Source organism: Panthera tigris, chromosome A1, assembly GCF_018350195.1.
Source record: "Panthera tigris isolate Pti1 chromosome A1, P.tigris_Pti1_mat1.1, whole genome shotgun sequence".
NCBI classification, from domain to species: Eukaryota; Metazoa; Chordata; class Mammalia; order Carnivora; family Felidae; genus Panthera; species Panthera tigris.
The window spans coordinates 200274281-200293301 of NC_056660.1; positions in this window are offsets into that span (position 1 = coordinate 200274281).

The window sequence follows — 19021 nt, forward strand, 5'->3', positions numbered from 1 at the left end:
GAAGTCACACACAGACTGACTCAATGGGAAGGTCCAATCAAGGCTCCCTGTTAACTTCCACTTCACATAATGTCAGCAATTTTTAAAGATAAAATAGTGATTGTAAATAATGTTAAATATCACAGAGTCTTAAGATTAATTCAAAAAGGTAATGTTCATTAAAAGCATTAAAATTTCAAAAACTTAAAAAATACTGGCCCCATGATATCATTCAAAATATTTTATTTCTATGGTTATAATTCAGAATACTGGTAGGATTCAAGCAAATATTGGCTTAGAGAAATTCCTGTTTTACTTGAACAAATTCTTACCTTGGAGCTTACCAGCTAGAATCTAGACAAAATATATGAAGTATGGATCAATTAATAGACCTTGTCAGCAATATCAGTCTGTACAATTGTTCTCTACAAAAATAAATAAAAGAAAAAATGTCACACATCAACTGTCTAAATTTAAACATGCTTCCTTGTTTAAAACCTTCTTAAGGATTTCTTTCTATTGAAGCTATAAGAAAGTCTAAATGAAAAAAAAATTATTTCAGCAAAACTCGCTTCCATTATTTCTCTAAGAACAGCAAACTAAGACGCTTTGGCTTGCATAACTCATCACTGTCCATGTAAATGGTAGCTTGAAAGACATAGGCAACTTTTTTCTTTTCAAATCTTTTTCTCTTCAAAAGCTTTAGTACCTAATTAGTAGATAGTTCAGAACCTCTCGGCCTAAGTCAGCGTTATATCTGTGGGAATATATGCTGTAGGTCCACTGTAAAATAAAACCTCTACTCTAAGAAGTATCACTTTGCATTACATGGAGGTGAGGTATTACATTCTCTCTTTTTTCAAGGTTTTCTTCAAAGGGAATATGCCCCCTGTACAATTGATTCCAAGCACTTCTGAGAGAAGAGAAAAGGCACAGTAAAGGGAGTCCATCTCTCTACCCTGGCTTAAAAACTTCAGACTGAGAAGGATTCTGTCTTAATATCTGATGTATTAAAATAATCTTTCCTACTTACTTGTAAAAAAGAAACATATATATGTATACACACACACACACACACGGATTTTTCATATGGAAAACATCATCTACAAAACATTATAGTAAAAATTTAGTGGTTTAAATTTTTTTTAATTCCAGTATAGTTAAACAGTGTTATATTAGTTTCAGGTGTACAATATAGTGATTAAACAACTCCATACATCACCCAGTGCTCATCACAACAAGTGCACTCCTTAATCTCCATCTATTACCCATTCCCCCATCCACCTCCCCTCTGGTAACCATCAGTTTGTTCTCTACAGCTAAGAGTCCTCTCTCTCTCTCTTTCTCTTACTCTCTCCCTCTCTCTTTTAGTGGTGTTTTATTTCCTGTCTTTTTCATTTCATAATGATGAAATTAGAAATTATAGATGTGGGGCGCTTGGGTGCCTTAGTCGGTTAAGGGTATGGCTTCGGCTCAGGTCATGATCTCATGGTTCATGGGTTTGAGCCCCAAATCGGGCTCTGTGCTGACAGCTCAGAGTCTGGAACCTGTGTCAGATTCTGTGTCTCCCTCTTTCTCTGCGCCTCCCCTGTTCACGCTGTCTCTCTCTGTCTCAAAAATAAATAAACATTAAAAAATTTTAAAAAAGAAATTACAAGGGAAAATACCTCTTCTACTTCTCAGAAACAGCCATTTTTCCTTTCTTGGTTTCTCTGCTAGTATTTTATGATAAAATTCTAGTGACTCAAGGGTAATCACCCAACACCTCTCCTTCACATTGAGAAAGCAATATCTCTAGTATTAACAGCATTAACATTACTGAGCTATGGCATAACTCGATGAGACCTCAGAATTTATGCTTATAACTTGCACTATATTCTTTTGTACTTTTAATGATGATCTATATCTTTGACATAAATAGTCTGCTTACCTCCATTCAAATAGAAAGTCTTTGTGGACAGAGCTCATATCCTCAAACCACCTAGAAGTATATCATGTTTTGCCCAAAGTGGGAGAAAGGTGTGTGGTTTTTATGTGTTTTCTGTTTACTGACCAAATTCTTGTCATGTCTTAGTCAAATTAGACAAATTACCTAATATCTTTGGTCCAGTTTTGCCACTTATAAAATGAAGATAATACAAGTGGGCTCATAGGGTTGCTATAAAAATTAAATGTGTGACTGTTCCTTAAAATATGAAATGTTATCCATGTTACTTTTGTCATTGAGCAACCTTCGGGAATGAGTAAGACTTTTGAAAAGAGGTGACTTTTGTTCATTTACTAATTACCGTCCATTTTATAATTATTATTATTATAGAAAATCCATCTACTTTAGGATTTTAAAAATAAAGGAACTCAAGTAAGAAACGGATAGAGACACTTTGGGTACATTTAGTATGCACAAATGAGTGCCTGAAAATATTGAGTCTACTTCATGCTCTCTGGACAATCCCATTTCCTGCCTGTGTTCAGTAAGCATGAATGTCCCATCTCCTATGTAGGTTACACACTGTGGATTAAGATTTTGGCCCATGCACAGTATCTGAGGGAACAGTATCTTGAGTAATTAAGAAATTAGTAACAATTATTAAAGAATCCGGTTCAAAATAATCATCAATCTTCACTTTATGCTTCATTGTCAGGTCAAAATATGTTTAGGATTATGGTTCCAAATAAGTAAGTTGCGCTGCATATATATAAGATGTACATTTCCCCTACAGTTTAGGGTTCCAAAGCAAGTCACTTTGGCTTAGTGACTTGGAAAAACTAATGTACATTCCAAAGTATTCATTTACATAACAACACCTATAAAGGATCATTTGTAACCTGTTAGGTTATTTATATTTCAGAACTGCTTACTCCTCCACATTTTTAAGAGCATATTATGAAAATAGCATAAAACTTGGGTTATTAAATTTCAAAATAAACTGCATGAAGAGATAGGAAAGTATTGAAATGAAATCTGTTTGCTTAAATTCTAGTTCAGTGAACATTTGGTACCATGACAATAACCATGTCTGTTTTTTTGCTGACCATTTTTGTCCAAGTACCTAAAATAATGCCAGGTATATATTATGCCTCAATAATAATACTTGCAGGGCCCCTGGGGTGGCTCAGTCAGTTAAGCATCCAACTCTTGATTTCAGTTCAGGTCATAATCTCACGGTTCGTGAGATCAGCCCCCGGGGGGGCTCTGCACTGACACGGTAGAGCCTACTTGGGATTCTCTCTCTCCCTCTCTTTCTGCCCCTCCCCTGTCCATGCACTGTCTCTCTGTCTTTTCCTCTCTCCCTCTCAAAATAAATAAACATTAAAAAAATAATACTTGTGAGTTTATAAACAAGTGAATAAATTAGGTGTCTATGAGACCCTGCACTAAGCGCTAGAAATATACAAGGGTAAAAAAGTACTTTCTATGTCTATCTGTATGTCATACTAGGTGCCATACACTAACCTTACTGCTCTGCCTAGGGGAGGTACAATCTTCACTTGGGATCCCTCCAGGAGTTAGTGGGCTGAATCAGAGACCAGGAAGGTCGTTCTGAAGCTTCTCTCTGTTCAGGCTTTGCATCTGCTCTGTCCTTCTGTTCCATTGATTCCAGCTGCCTCTTGTCTCCACTCCTGCCACTCTGCTGGCCAAAGTGAACTGCCCAGGGACCTCAACACAGACTGTATTCAGGTTGTGTGCTTTTATCCCTGGGTCTGACTCATCCTTCCAGGGGTGGTTTCAATAGCAAAGGCTTTAGGTCCTTAATGGTGGAGGTCATTTTATTTACACAGCAGTCTGCTTCCCAGAACATAGAAGAGATGGCCGGGCACAGCCAAGTCAGGTACAGCCTCTTGCTGCACCAGCAGCCACGGCTCCCCCTAACATTTCAACACTGGCAGTCAGGGTCCCTCAACAAACAGGTAATTGTCTCTTGGGGAGCTGCAACCTCTTCCTCTAACTGAGTCTCTTTGGAGAAACCCACAATCCTTCAATCCGATGTGCATTTGCCTGAACCCCAATTATGATCCGGGGTCATATTCTTTCACATGTGGCTCAGTGGGCCCAAGCAAATTAGAGAATTTAGCCAAAGGGCTGTTTCAGTCTCCTCTATTTTCCATGACAAGTAACGAGCTCCCAAAACAGTCTGTGCCATCTGGAGGCTGTTCTGACCAGAGCGTTCGACATAGCCCCATAGGAGAATGCATTGCTAATGCCACTTGCTAACCTTACAGAGTCTGATCTCTGATGATGCCACTCCATATAGTGTGTGATAAATTCCACAATGCAAGTATATACTAAAATCGCGATAGGAACGCAGAAGATAAAGCTGAATTTGAGTTTTGTTTTTTTTGTTTTTGTTTTTGCTTTGTTTTTTTGTGAAAGAAGCGTACCAGTTGAGTCATGTAGGGTGAACACAATTTCCAGACAAGTAGATAAAGGAAGGAAGCACTTTCCATTTAGAAGGTACGGGATAGGGGAAAGAAAAAAAGCTTGGAGGCTGGGGGTAAAGAGCCAAAAAAGAACACATTGGTATAAAACAAGGAGAAAGAAGATAAGAAACAAAAGGGAAACTTTTGCATAAATTCTATATCCACACAATGCAGATATTTAAAAAATAGAATATATTTAGAAACATAGGCATAACCTTCTAGTGAATTTTAAACATTTGCGATATACTGTTAAGTGAAAGTGATTGAAAACTGCTGTGTACGCTATGATCTCCCTTGTGGAAAAATATGAAAATACTTGGATAGAAAAAAGTTGAAAGCAGACGTCTGGAATTGCTATCTCTGAGTACTGCAAATACAATAAAAATATGTATATTTTAATTTCTTGTTATTTTTGTACATGTGGCTCTTGTGACATTATGTCAACAAACATGTATTAATTATGGATTTAAAATCATGCTGGCAGGAATACACTAAAAAGAGTGGGACGGTGGCCAGGTATTAACTTTCTGAAACTGAAGATCATCTCTAACTTTTACAAAGCTATATTAGTAATAAGAAAACAGTACTTCAATATATGTCTAAATGTGTTTTATGATAAGTATTTATTGACATGCAAACAGTAATGTGACTTCTTTTTCTTTTATATAAAGTATATATACTGACCATGATAAATATGAAAAAAAAAATAGCAAATTCATACGATCGTAAAGAATTTCTCTGAATCCAAATCCTGATAGATCTGTATAAATTCACAACCAAGAAGAGGAGGTCAACCCTAGTATAAACACATTTTGGTCATGAGTGAGAGATCCAGAAGAAGGCTCTCGAACATGAAATATTGCTCCCTTTAACTGTGCTCTTTGCTGATAGAGATCCTTAGTAGTTCCCAGACTTTTGCAGGCAAGAGGTAAAACGCAAAGGCTGTCTGAGATGAGAACGCTTTTGAAGGTCATCAGTTAAGTCAGCTTGCATTTGTTTCCCAGCTTCCCAAGGGGTAGAAGGAATGGGAAAATGGGAAGCTTCCCTGAGCAGGGGCAGGTGAGAGGGTGAGTCTGGAAGCAGACACTGCTTCTTTTCTTGAGTCTCTTGTCACAAGGCTCTGAGCTCCTTGAGAGCAGGAACTACTCCTGTCTTGTTAATCCTCAGTCCCTACAACAGTGTCGGGTTCCTTGTAGGAAGTAGGATGAGGAGGCGAGGGGAGGAGGCGAGGAACAAAAAAGGCACTGCTCAGGAAAACCGAGGGTCTGAATATACACAGAGGCTGCTGAGCACCTGGGAAGAGGTTGTCAGAAGGAAAGTAATCTTTACCATTTCCCCCAATCCGAAAGTGGTTGCTTGCCTGCTTCTATCCACATCTTTCCGGGAACAGATGGAGGAGGACACAAAAGAAAGACAGAGGAGCAAGGAAGATACTTGGATACTCTATAGGCAGATCAAAAAATACAAAAAAAAAAAAAAAAAAAAAAAAAAAAGTCCCCCCCCCCCCAAACAAAGACAGGGAACAAAGAAGAAAGAAAAAAAAAAGAAAAGGAAAGGAAAGGGAAAGAAAGGAAAGGAAAAAGAAAAAGAGAAAAAAGAAAAGGAAAAGAAAACAAAAAGAAGAAAATTTTTCTTTCCCTCCAAAACAATTTAAAAAGTCAGTACAGCCCACTACTTTCAAGATAGGAACACATTTCAGTAATGTTTAGTGGAATCAAATTCACTGAAATCTTGTGAAAATTCTTATTGTTTAGGTTCCTTTTTTCTCTCATAGGAAAATAATATATGGAGTTAGGGCGGATTGGAATAGAAATTCAGATTCTAACAGTATTTTCTCAGCTTTCTAAAGTTTTATGACAAAAAAACAAGGGCACACACAGGCAGTGTATTTGTCAGGTTAATGGGAGGCTCCATGCCCAAAACTCCACTAATTTCCAGAACTAGGCAAGTGTAGAGATTTGTCCTCTTGTATTAACTCAAAAATACCTACTACTATGGGATCAGAAGTTCAGAGATTAGTAAGCCTCTCAAATTTAGTCAGTTAAGACTCTTTATCCAGTTTCAACATCTGACTTTTTTTCAGCATGCAGTCATGCCCCCTATAAAGAACATTTGACACACAAAAAAATGCTTTAGAACTGACAAATTAAGGAGATCTTAGCCACATTACAAAAGGGTTAGCTGTGATTAAAAACAGTTTCCATAATGCCATTTAAATGTCTTGTTCCACAAAAATGGAAACGATATATATTATTATGAAAGCATTTGTGTGGACAAACTGAGTTGCTTCTGTATGATTAATGAAACAAAGACATCTTACAGCTGTCAATATAATTTTCCTCTTAAAATATAAAAATCAGCATTTTGTATTTATGAAAACAGTAGATGGGTACAGATGGATGATAAATAGGTAAAGTGTAAAACCACACAGATTAACAACAAAGATTAACATTATTATTTGCATATTAGCACAAGACAAAAAAGAATCAATAGGGTTTTGTGTCCAGAACAAATATAACACATACACATAAAGACATACTAGGTCAAGTTTCTTACCCAAAGGAGAGAAGAAAAAGGAAAGAATTCTAACACTCCATATAGATACTTTCTTAGAGTTTTTATGAGTGAAAAAAAATGCACATTGGGAACCTAGCTTCTTAGATTCCTGCACAACATTTATGCTTACTTCAATCACTCAATATGCTACACAATCCAAAGAACAATTTAACTTAGACCTGAAGGGATAGTTGCTGTTCAAAAAGAAAACTCATTTTTAAAACTGATTTGATACGTGTTTTCAACATATATTTCTCTCTCTCTCTTTTTTTTGTGTTTGACATTTCAGATTTAAGTTCTTCTTGAAACTATAAAACTGGGAATATATAAAGTTTACTTGTGTCTGGTTTCAAAGATGGCCTTCCCCCCCCTTTTCTTTTCTTTTCTTTTTTATGCACAAAATGTCTGCCAAGCCTGAAAATGATGCAGATCATGTTTCTATGTCTGTTAGGTGGCGCTTACCAAGCAGTCTGGCTCTGGTCAGGGATTTTTCAACTGCTCACTGTGGTGGAATATTACAGTAGGGGATTGCGAGTGGGGTTAGTGGGAAGGAGGCTTTGTCCCTGCTGCATTTAAAATTACATCTAATCTTATCAAGGCGCTCCTCATTGTTTCTGGCGGCCGGGAGCAGGTACAGTACTGCTTTTGTTCAAGTCAGTAGCTTTGCTGAATAAAGTTGAGGGAAAAGCCAAGACTAAATAATTTTCTTTCAGAACCTCATGTGCTGATTGAAAAAATGCTTTGAAAGAGAACGAGAGAAGGGTGGGGGAGGGAAGACAGACAGGTAAAGTCACAATAGAAAAGTATCCGTGCGGTAAGGAAAGAAGCAGTGACTTAAAGATTAGGGGGAAAACTATTACAGGAAAAAGTTTGCTCAAAAATACTTTAATTCTTATCCTCTGAAATGGATGGGTTCATTTTCTTTGGCAGAATACAATCATCAAATTCAGGGAAACTGCTTTGTCCAACTCTTCTAATTGAGTAAATTGAAAGGTAAACTCCTTTTTTTTTTTTTTTAATGGCACATAGGTACAAAGCATTGTTTCTTTTGCACAAGTAAATATTCCTAAAACTTGTTTGTACCAAGGGTCCCCCACTGATGTCCCTGGCCTTTTGATATGCTAAAATATAAGTGGAAGAGGCTTTGGTCACAACGCTTGAGGTCCTGGCAGACTGAAGACAACTATGTAGTAATAAATCCAAGTTCAAAAACCTTGCTCTGACCAGCTTAGAACAAAACAGAGACATTATAATTCCAGCAACCAGAACAATGTAATTATCAGCAAGGAAACAAACAAACAAAAAAAACTAGTGTTCCATGTGTCAATAAAGATTGCAAGTTAATTCAGACAGAAATCGTTGGCATTAAGATTTACAAGACATTCCATTACCGTAACTTGAAAATTAAGATGAAAAGTAGCTTGTTCTAACATGTTCGGTTTTAAAACCTGGTAAAGTAACCTTAGTTACTCACAGACATACTCTGGAAAATAAAGTTTCTACCCAGAATGACTGCTTTGGATTTTTATCATTTATAATTAAATTACATTAAAATACATTTAACATATTTTCTGAAGCTCCAAAAATATTTTTCAGTGTGTGTTTTCAGAAGATTAAAAACCAAAGTGATTGAACTTCCCGATCAATAACAGTCCCACGGTAACTTTATTGTCTATGATTCTCATCTTTATTACCTACAGTGTATACTAATTATAATATTTAGCTTTAATATTATGGGTAAGAAAGTACCTCAAGCTGTGTGTTATAGAGGAGTGTAGATATAAATTCTGATTAGATACATTTTAGTGATACACTCTTTCTCTGTGTTATACTATTAAATAGGCAACTATTTTGACAGTTTTCAAAATAGTGTGCAGAGAGGATGCAAACATAAAAACTACAGTTTAAGAAATTTACAAATTGCAAAGGTGCATTTTGTACTTTGGTAGATCGCTGTAAGTAACATATGACTAAAATCAACGTTCACATTATTTTTGATACATTAAAATCAAGTGTATACAACTCAAAGCATTTTAAAGTTATACTGTAAGTACTTTAACTATCACCTTTTGTTCTTATATCCATTTGTTGTCTCCATCATCATGGAACCATTTGATTAATAGCTGCTATAATCATTGTGCAAAGTTGCTAAAATGAATTATAATCATGGTTTTTATGATAGTTTTCTTTAAATCAAACACAGTCAGATGTTCTATATACATTTTGTCATTTGGTTGCATTTCAAGTCATCTATTAAAAATAGTAAAGTGTCATCTATTTAAATGGATCGTTCTTTAACATAAAATCTTGTATAAACTGCCTTTGTGCATTTGCATTCACTTTAATTGTTCGGGGAGGAAGATTCATCACATAACTGATCACATTCAAAACTCACCTATTGCTGTTAATGTTTTATTGTGTTTTATAATTTGGTTATAGAATTCAAGAGACAGTATACATGTCACATTTGCAACAGCCAAATTAATTAAATGTTCAATTAACACATTTCAAAATGGGGTTTTAAAATTATGTCGTGACCCCTTAAAATGTCCTTTTCTTGCTTGACCTTTATTCTAGATGTCTTTTGCTTCTGCTACTAAAAATTCTTACATATCTCAATACTGTTGCCATTCACAGGAGATATAAAATCATGATTCTCACTGTTAGTCATACTGAATAAAGACTTCCTTACTTTAAACGTTTTTTTAGAAATGGAAAAGGGATTGGGTCTTAGTTTTTACTGACTAACTGGATTCTAGATTGTGCATTTACTTTGACTTTCCTTAAATAATTTCTGCAATTTTTATTAAATAAATTAGATTTCACTTTCCCTTTTCCCAAACTGATCTCAAACTGAGTGTTAATTAAAAGCTAAGGCTTGAGGTGGAAGAAAGAACTGGGAGAGGAAGAGTAGAAAGTGTTCCTAAAAATAAAAGGGAGGGGGGGGATCCAGTTCTTCTGGCTGTTGTTAATTCTCCTCACATACAAATTTGAAACATCTTGTTCTTTTGTTCCTAAGATGTCTCCTTTATTCCTCAGTTGAATATAAAGATTCAGTGGAGAGTTTGAGGATTTATTACAACCAAAGAAAATCAGAGGAGATCAATTCAGATATTTTCGACTATGTGTACTTATGCAATACATCATTTAGAGATGGTTAAATCTGGACATCCTTGATTTTGAAAACCAGAAAACTGACACATAAGAAGATGAATTGATTTTACCACGAGCTATAGCCCATCAGCGATATCACCCTGAATGCTAAATTAAAACTCATGTTTTAGGAGATATGCTAATTATTTGACTCTCTTGCAATTTTGGAAAATAAACTTCCAATGGGGAGAAAAAAAGCCTCTTTCTCTTCACAATTAGTCAAATTATTTGCTTGAAATAGTGACTAATTTGGTTGCCTTCCTATGTACTGATGCTCATTAAACATTCATCTCCTAGAATAGGGGGCCGTATTTTTACTGACTTCTGCAATGCGGTCTCTATGCTGTGAACAAGTGCCTTAAACCGTGATACTTTGAGCACATCCGTCCTGTACACAACACAACTTCCACATCAACTATAGTGAAAATCACATATGCTCAAAGGATATTCAAAATTATAGGTGACTTCATAAGATGTTTTGATTGGATTTAGGGGAAAGCTCGGGCTTTTATTAAAGATTTAATTCAGTAATAGTCAATGACAAAGTGTTCTCATCACAAGCTCCAAGTGCATTTCCCAGTTGCAGATTTTTCTATGCTGTGTCTCATCCACCACGGCCCTAACCCAGCCCCTGTCCCTTTAATTCCGAGCCAGGGGAGACCTTTGTAGGGGCATAGGAGCCTCTCATGTCCAGCCGCAGGTTCCTTCTCCACCATCTCCTTCACCCTTGCCTCCCTCAAAGTGAAGAAGCTCAACAAAAGGGAAGTAAAATTGGGGGTGGGGGGCGGGACTCAAGGCCCAGGGATTCTACCGGTTGGGCCTTGTGGCTTAATGAATATTATTTGTTACAATGTGACAAAGTGGTTGAATAGCCTTTGAAGGACAGAAAACCCCCATAGAAGACCCCTACCCCCATAGAAAACTATAGTCTGAGTTCCCACCAGTTTTGTTTTGTTTTGTTTTGTTTCTTTCCAACAAACCCTACTCATGAACTGGAGCTGTGTATTCTAAGGAGATACAAAAATAACAAAATTCCAAATTAAAGAATGGAGTGCTCAGGCATACTCTTCACAGGTAGGTTGCAATTCCAGCAGCCCCCAACAAATCCAAAACAGCAAATACCCACACCATTTTACAGGAAGTTGTCAGACAAAAACAAGCTGTCCTTCTGGTATCTGGGGACGAGAAAGAAAAAGCAAGAACTCAAAACTTGACAGGCAGTGGCTTTAGGTAGAGAGAGAGAAACAGTCTTACATTCTTCATTAACATTAGTTTTTGTTAATTAGGAAAGTTCCTACTGTGAAAAATACTACCAGAAATGCCAGACGAAGTGTCCCCAGACACAGTTCAATATTAGTGACATAGCAAATATGTCAGGCAAGGAGTTTCACAAGTGCTAATTTATAGATCTGATATTTAATTTATTGTAAGATTTCTCTTACTGTAATAGATTTTCTGGTTATATATCTCTAATAAAAATTTATTTTCTATTTTTTCTCATGTTTAAAAATGAACCTCTATTTTCCAAGGAAACCAGCTTCCAAATACTTAATGATAACCTTAAGTTCTGGTGAGTTGAAAATATAAGCTGTGAGTTGCTTGTCTTTTCTACAAACATGGTGCTTTATCGGAAGTTCTTTATGTTGCTGCTCATTTTCAGTGTATCGGCATGGATGACCCCGAACACTACAAAGTTACAACGGCTTCACTGCATGATTTTAATCGGGACATAATCAACTCAGATTCTTTTTAGTTGGATGGAAGTGAAATGAGGGGTTTGGGAATATTGCATGTATTGTGACATATGCCTGCCAATCCCAGGAACAGCCTGATGGGAGGTAGAAAAATGATAATAGACACAAGATAGATTTATCGGGGGATATTTGCTTTGTCAGTTCTTACATGGAAACCAATCTTGTGCTGCTGCATTTTTTTCCCCCTGTTTTACCCTGAATTGCTTCCCCAACCACTTTACAAAATCTTTCATTTTCCAAATTTCAAAGATTTTCAAAATCTTTCGACTGGTCTGAAGTTGCTGATCTGCGTTGCAAAGACATTTTCTCTGTGATAGACCCAGCAACATGCATCCTGTTCTTGAGCCAGATCTTACGTTTCTGCTCACGCTCCAGATGAATCCAGGAGGGCCGCGATGAGATGAGTGGAGTCGAAGCGGCCTGTTGGATGCTTTGGCTCTTAAACTTTCACCCGCAGCCCACTCTCAGTCTCCTCTCACAAAATAGTCTTCGCAGAAGTGGAGAACTTTCTGATGAAGTTTCCCCATGACCCACAATAGTTGAATTGACTACTTTTTAAGTGTCCTAATTTTGTGCAATTTAGACTCTTTCTATAGGAAATAAAGATCCCCCTTTTTTAAAGCTCAACCCACACAATTATAACAAAATGTTTCTTTTTAGTCCAAAATAAAATATGTGTAAGTTTTTGAGGTCATCTAAATGTGACCAAACTTACACTCAGCAAAATAACCTGCCGCCGAACTAGAAATCCAGAATGTTTCTTCTTCTCTGGCTCACACACTAGCATTCCTCATGGCATGTAACTCTTATCAGTTCGAAGCTGTTGAAGCATTCTAAAATTTAGGGTAAGTGCTTGAAGAGTCTAGAGCAAAAAATAATAGAAATACATTTCAGTTGTTGTGATTTGGAAGAACACATCTTCTTCCCCTGGGGGCTTAATGAACGCTGCAAATTTTACCCTGATTTTTAAAATGCATTGACAGCTTTTCTAATGTTCCTTAATCAGCTTTAATTTCTTAGTTCTTGTAGTTGGCAGTATTATTGTATTTGAAAACGATAAAAGGAATCATTCAGGAGATTTTTTTTCCTCCTTTCTTTCATTCCATCTTAATAATCTAAGGCATAGAGAATGATAATGCACTGAGTTCCAATAGCTTTTGATATTCACCCACCAAACTGTTCAGGAGAGAGAAAGACCAAACAGGAAAGAATAAAAAGCCTGGTTTTTATCATATGAAAACTCCAAGTTTTTTTCTCTTTTGTCCCGTAGGTGGTAACCAGGGACTTTCAGCGTGCAGAGACCCTTCGCCGTAGCATTTGCTGGGGAATGCCAACAGGGTCCAGTTTTGTTGTGCAAATGGTTGAAACGTGTGTTTATGTCACCTGAGGAAATAACCTTCTCGAAGAAACTAAGTCTGTCCTGGGTTGAGATGGAACCAAGCAATCTGAAACATGGCCCATCTGCAGCCGTGTCTTTCTGCACCAAGCTGCTTCTGGTCATTTCCAAACAATATATCATAGAAAAACATGTATGTAATATATTTTAAGGGCAAATGGGAAATGCTTCATCCACCTGCTTAAAGAAGTTAACAGGATTCAATAAATTATTTTACAAATATTTTCCTTCTCGATGGTAACTGAGAGGTCATAGCACCGTGGATCAATATATATTTGGGAAATTTTTCTCAACTAAATTTGACCAACCTACCTCTGACTTCAGATGACCTCTAGTCAGATTTCCAGGAGGAAGAAAATCTCAAGAAGTGTCTTTTCTGGACCAAAGGGCTATGGCATCATGTCAAAGATTTGTGTTTGAATTCTAGCTCTGCCATTAATTTACTCAGCAAATACTTATTGAAAGCCTAGTATCTTCCAGGCACTATAGTTATCTATCACTGGATATACGATAGTAAGTAAGAAAGTCATCATCAAGCAAATAGGCAATTGTGACACAGGATAATAAAAGCTATGACAAAGTACAGCATTCAGAAACCCCTGGGAAGAGCACTGTATTAGTTTCTTATGACTGCTGTACCAATCTGTCAAAACTTGGTGCCTTAGGATAATATAAATGTATTTATATTACAATTCTGGGGGTCAGAAATCTGAAATGCAACTCATTGGGCTAATATCAAAGGGCCAGCGCAGCTATGTTCCTTCTAGAGGTTCTAGGAAAGAATCGTTTGGGTTTTTTTGCCTTTTCCAGCTTCTAGAGGCTGTCTGCCTTCCCTAGCTTGTCTCCTTTTTCCACCTTTAAAGTTATCAATGACCAGTGGAGTTGGAGTTGTTGTTGTTGTTGTTGTTGTTGTTGTTGTTGTTTTCATGTTACAAATCTTTGACACTGAATCTTCTGCCTCCCTATTCTACTTATAGGGACTTTTACAATTGCATTGGGCCCACCTAGAAATCCAGGATAATCTCTCTATTTCAAGGCCACCTGATTAGCAACCTATATTTCCATCTATAAGCTTAATCTACCCTTTCCAGGTAACAAAACATATACACAGGTCTAGGGATTAGGACTAGAATGTGGACATCTTTGAGGGCTGTTATTCTGCCTATCATAAGCAGCATGGAGTGAGAAGGATACGGAGTGAAGAAAGGCTTCTAAGAGGGTTGAAATGTAAGATAAGTCTTAAAGGATAAGTAGAATTTAGGTAGATAAACAGAAGACTTGGCAGGGGTGGGAGTGGGCTTCTTTGTTTTTGTTATAGCAACAGCATGTTTAAGGGCCCAGGGGGTGAACAAAACATGGCACATGGGAAGACAAAAGAAAAAATTAACTGTAACTTAAGCAGAGACTGTGAGGGTAAGAGGATGTCCTGCAAGACACTAAGTCCGATGGTAAGCAGTTATGCAAGACATTGGAAAAGATGATAAGAGTTCAGGAGCGTGTTAACTAGCATGCAGACAGGAAATTCGGAGAACAACATGATTGACACATTTGAGCAATGTGTCACCCTGGGTCGGCAAACCCCATGTTTGGGGGAGCATTGAAGGAGGGTGGGACAGTTAACAGGACAGAAAAAAAAAGTTAGCTGTAGCTAACTTAGGTGGAAGGTCACAGACGATCCTGGGTAACTCTGCATGGAAGAAGTCATAGCAAAATTGATTAAATTCAAAATGAATGAATTGCAATTGTGATTAGTGCCATGAAAGAGAAGTGCGGTGTGCAAGCACAATACACATCAGAAGCCCTAGACTTAGCTGAGGGTCAGAGAAAAATTAAGAAGAAATATTTAAGCTGAAATCTGAATAATAATTGAGAGATCACTAGATGAAGGGGGAGGGACTTCCAGAAAGAGAGAACAACAAACACACAGAGCTTACGGTAGGAAGGAGCATGATCTGTTCCAGAAGGCAAAAGACTAGTACCTACAGAGAGAGAGAGAGAGAAGACAGGGAAAAAAGGAAAGTTGGACAAATCGAGGCTGGTGGACAAATCGAGGCTGATGGCAGTGGGTGTGCGATCGTCGAGTTCTGTAGGGACTGTTAAGGATTGGAAACATGGTCCTGAGAGCAGTGAGATGCTACCCAAAAGAATGGCCTGACTGAACTATCCTTTATAAAGATCATCTGGCTGCAGTATGGTGAAAGGATCCAAGGAGGTAAAAACAATCCACCTGCGAAAGAGCTCTGTCATTTGCTTAGACAGAAATGCTGTATACAGCAGAAAGAGAAGCAATCACTGCTGGAAGGAAAGATGACTGCCGTTGATTCTGCCTTCCAGAGAATTGGCATAATTCATCTCTGGGGAGATGGCTCTGGTTTTTTGTTTTTTGTTTGTTTTTTTTTTTTTTTTTTTGAGAAAAACATCTTCATGGTGTAAGCTGTTTCCTTTCATCGAGAAAGGTCAAGTCTCTGACCTTTTCGTCCCTAGATGTTTGGGGCTGGATGGAGGAGCTAAAAATCAAAGCTGCCCGTTACTCTGCAGTTTAAAGTGAGAAGAATTTGGTTGTGATGCAGGCAGCCCAGGATAGGGGCCTGGGAATGAGGAGAACAGGGAGTTGCCAGAAAGATCCAGGAAAAAAAAAAAAAAAAATTAAGAGGGCTCCTGGAATATAGCTGGAGGCTGGAGCGCCTAAGGGCACATAGCCATGAAAAGCTTCCGATGGAGGGGATGGCTGACAAATTACTTGAAACATTCATATCTGTACCTGACATTAAAGTTGAAGTATTTTCAGACCTGTAATTACTTTCTGTAACTGTCAAGCCTGCGGTAAAATGTTGCCACTCATAGGAGCCCCAGTTTGCGGTGCTTTGCTAGGGTACAGGAACAGGAGCAGCACCCCGAGGCCAACGCAGGCATGAACACCCACAGGAACAAACAGCCGGCCGTGGTCCAGAGCAAGAAACAGCGCGGGGAAGTCACAGATGTGCACTCACATAGGAGCACATGCACTCCAGCAACACTGCAGAGAGATTCGGGAGGATTCTGGGCTTCCCACAGTAGAGTTCAAGGCATTTGATTTAGATATTAAAGTTAAGGATCACCATAGGAAACTTGCAGATACGAAAATAGGAAACATCTGGATTGTAGTCGTTTATATTTGGGGTTAAACCAAACATGATACTTGCTTGATAGCTATGACTATTTAATGTTCGTTCCCAGCTGAGAAAGTCTTGACAATATTTTTTAGAAATTTTCCACTGAGGCTATTTTTGTAGATGTAACTAATAGCTTACTGAATAAAGAAATGTCCTAAGTGTCAAATGTTACATACTATGCAAAATGAAATAGAATATTCTCTTGATCAGAATTTTTCAACTGTCAGAATGCATCAATGTGCTGCAAAGATGCATGTTGTGATGTCATTCCTGCTGCTTTTCTAGCAAGTTCTGGCCACAATGACAAAAAAGTCTGATCTTTATATACTGACTATCACAACCAAAGCTAATAATCAAAAAATAAGCTTTATATCATGTGGTCTCTATTAAAATACCAAAACACAGGAAAACTTTTAATAAAACATTTGTATTCCAGGGACTTGCCCAAGCATTTTTTTCTTGTAATTTTTAGCTTACTTGAGTTTACAGAAGGATTTCATCTGCTTTTGCAGATTCACTGGTCATAATGAGAACATTAAGAGGCCAGCTGTTACCCAAGACATTTTGTGAGTATCTGTAGTAAAATATGCACATATAAAGCAAAATAAAAATTCAGGATGAATTGTGTGGGACATTTTTATAAGCCTACGTAGTCATAGCTATCCAGATGAATCATGGCAAACATTGTAATTTAAAAAAAAAAAAAAAGCTATCCAGATAGTTGTGAGAAAGGCAGAATCCCCCTTACTTCTCTACATTGTGTTAAATACGGCTTGAAGTCCGTATTCGTGAAAAATGTCAGCTCTTAACTTCATTATGTTTTCTGTTCACCTGTGATTATTTAGAAACTTCTACAGTCAGTATTAAGTTTCAAGTCAAAGAAATGTAAATGGTCTTTTTCTGTAAGTCTTCTTTCATTTTCCTTTATTTATATTCCAAAATGTTCAGCTCAATAATGACAGAGGTTTCCATAAGAAAGCAGGTTTCCATGACATCAGTTCTACAAAAGGCACAAATAAATTATTTTGCGAGGTAATATTAGTTTTGCCTTTGCCATTCACCTACTCAATCCTATTTGAACTAGAACCTATGATACGTCAGACAATCAGTATGTGATTCTCATGAACCATGTGGAAATGGCCAGCAACACCCCTTGTGCGCACAACGTTCACGGAGAAATAAAAGACAAGAAATGCTGTGTGGATGCATTTATTCCATAAGTATAAATTCATCTTGCTTTTCTTTTTTTTTTCAAGAATGTATTCTATGAGATTTGTACCACAAACTCTGTTTCTATCATTCTGTAATTACTAACAGGCCAGGGGAAGTATTAGCATTAAAGGCAATCTGTTTTCCAAGAAAACCATAATCTGTCACATTGTCCAGAATTGATTTTCTTAATCCTCATATTTTATCAATTTAATTAAATACAATTCAAATGATCAACTCTTAATATCCTTCCCATTAGTTTGGTTGTAGAATTATTGCAAAAGTCTGTGGTACACAGTCACCTTTTTAAGAGGAAAAAATATGCTCAAAATTAAAGCACACTTCCTTCTTTCTACCTTGGTTATAATAGTGAATAGGTGTGAAGCACTATCGGGGTGGTTCAACATCGTGCTAAGCACTGTTAATTCAATATCTCATTCATTCTCACAAGAACTCAAGGCTGTTAGGTAGCAGTATCTATAGATCAATGGTTCTCAAACTTGAGCATGTATCAGGATCACGTGGAGGTAAAACACTCGTTAAAACACTCACTGCATTCCATCCCCAGAGTTTCTGATTCCGTCAGTCTAGGTGAAGGCCTGAGAATTTCCATCTTGAGGAGGTTCCCGGGCAGTGCTGGTGCTGCTGGTATGTGGACCACACTTTGAAACCCACTTCTATGGATCGGGTTTCAGAGTACGATGGCCCACAGGCCAAACCCAGGCAACTGGGCTTTTTCTTGTTCAGTCCACAAGATAAGATTGGTTTTAGTTTTGAATAGTGAAAAAAAATTCAAAAGAATATTTTGTGACACGCAAAAAAGTCATATGAAAGTCAAATTCAGTATCCATAAACAATGTTTTACTGCAATGCAGCATGCTTGTTCATTTATGTATTGCCTACAGCTGCTTCCACACCACAGCAGCAGAGTTGAGTGGTTGTAAAAGACACAACATGGCCTGCAAAGCCTACCCGGCCCTTCACAGGAAAAGTCTGCCAATCTCACATAACATGGTGACTATAGTTAATAATATTGTACAATATATTTGAATGATGCTGAGAGAGTAGATCTTAAAAGTAACCATCTCTCTCTCTCACACACACACACACACACACACACACGAATTGTAACCAGGTGATGATGGATGTTAACTAGACTATAGTGATCATTTCACAGCATGCACATATATCAAATCATTGTGTTATACACCTGAAACATACATAATGTTTTACGTCCACTGTGTCTCAATAAAAAATTGCCAATCCCTGTCATGGATGGAAGCAAGATCAGAGATACTTAGCTAACAGGTGGTAGTGTTGGGATCCATATCCAGGTCAGACTTTACCAGGTAAGAGCCCACATTCTTAGCCATTTTAAAAAGATGCAGAAATTCACTTTTTTT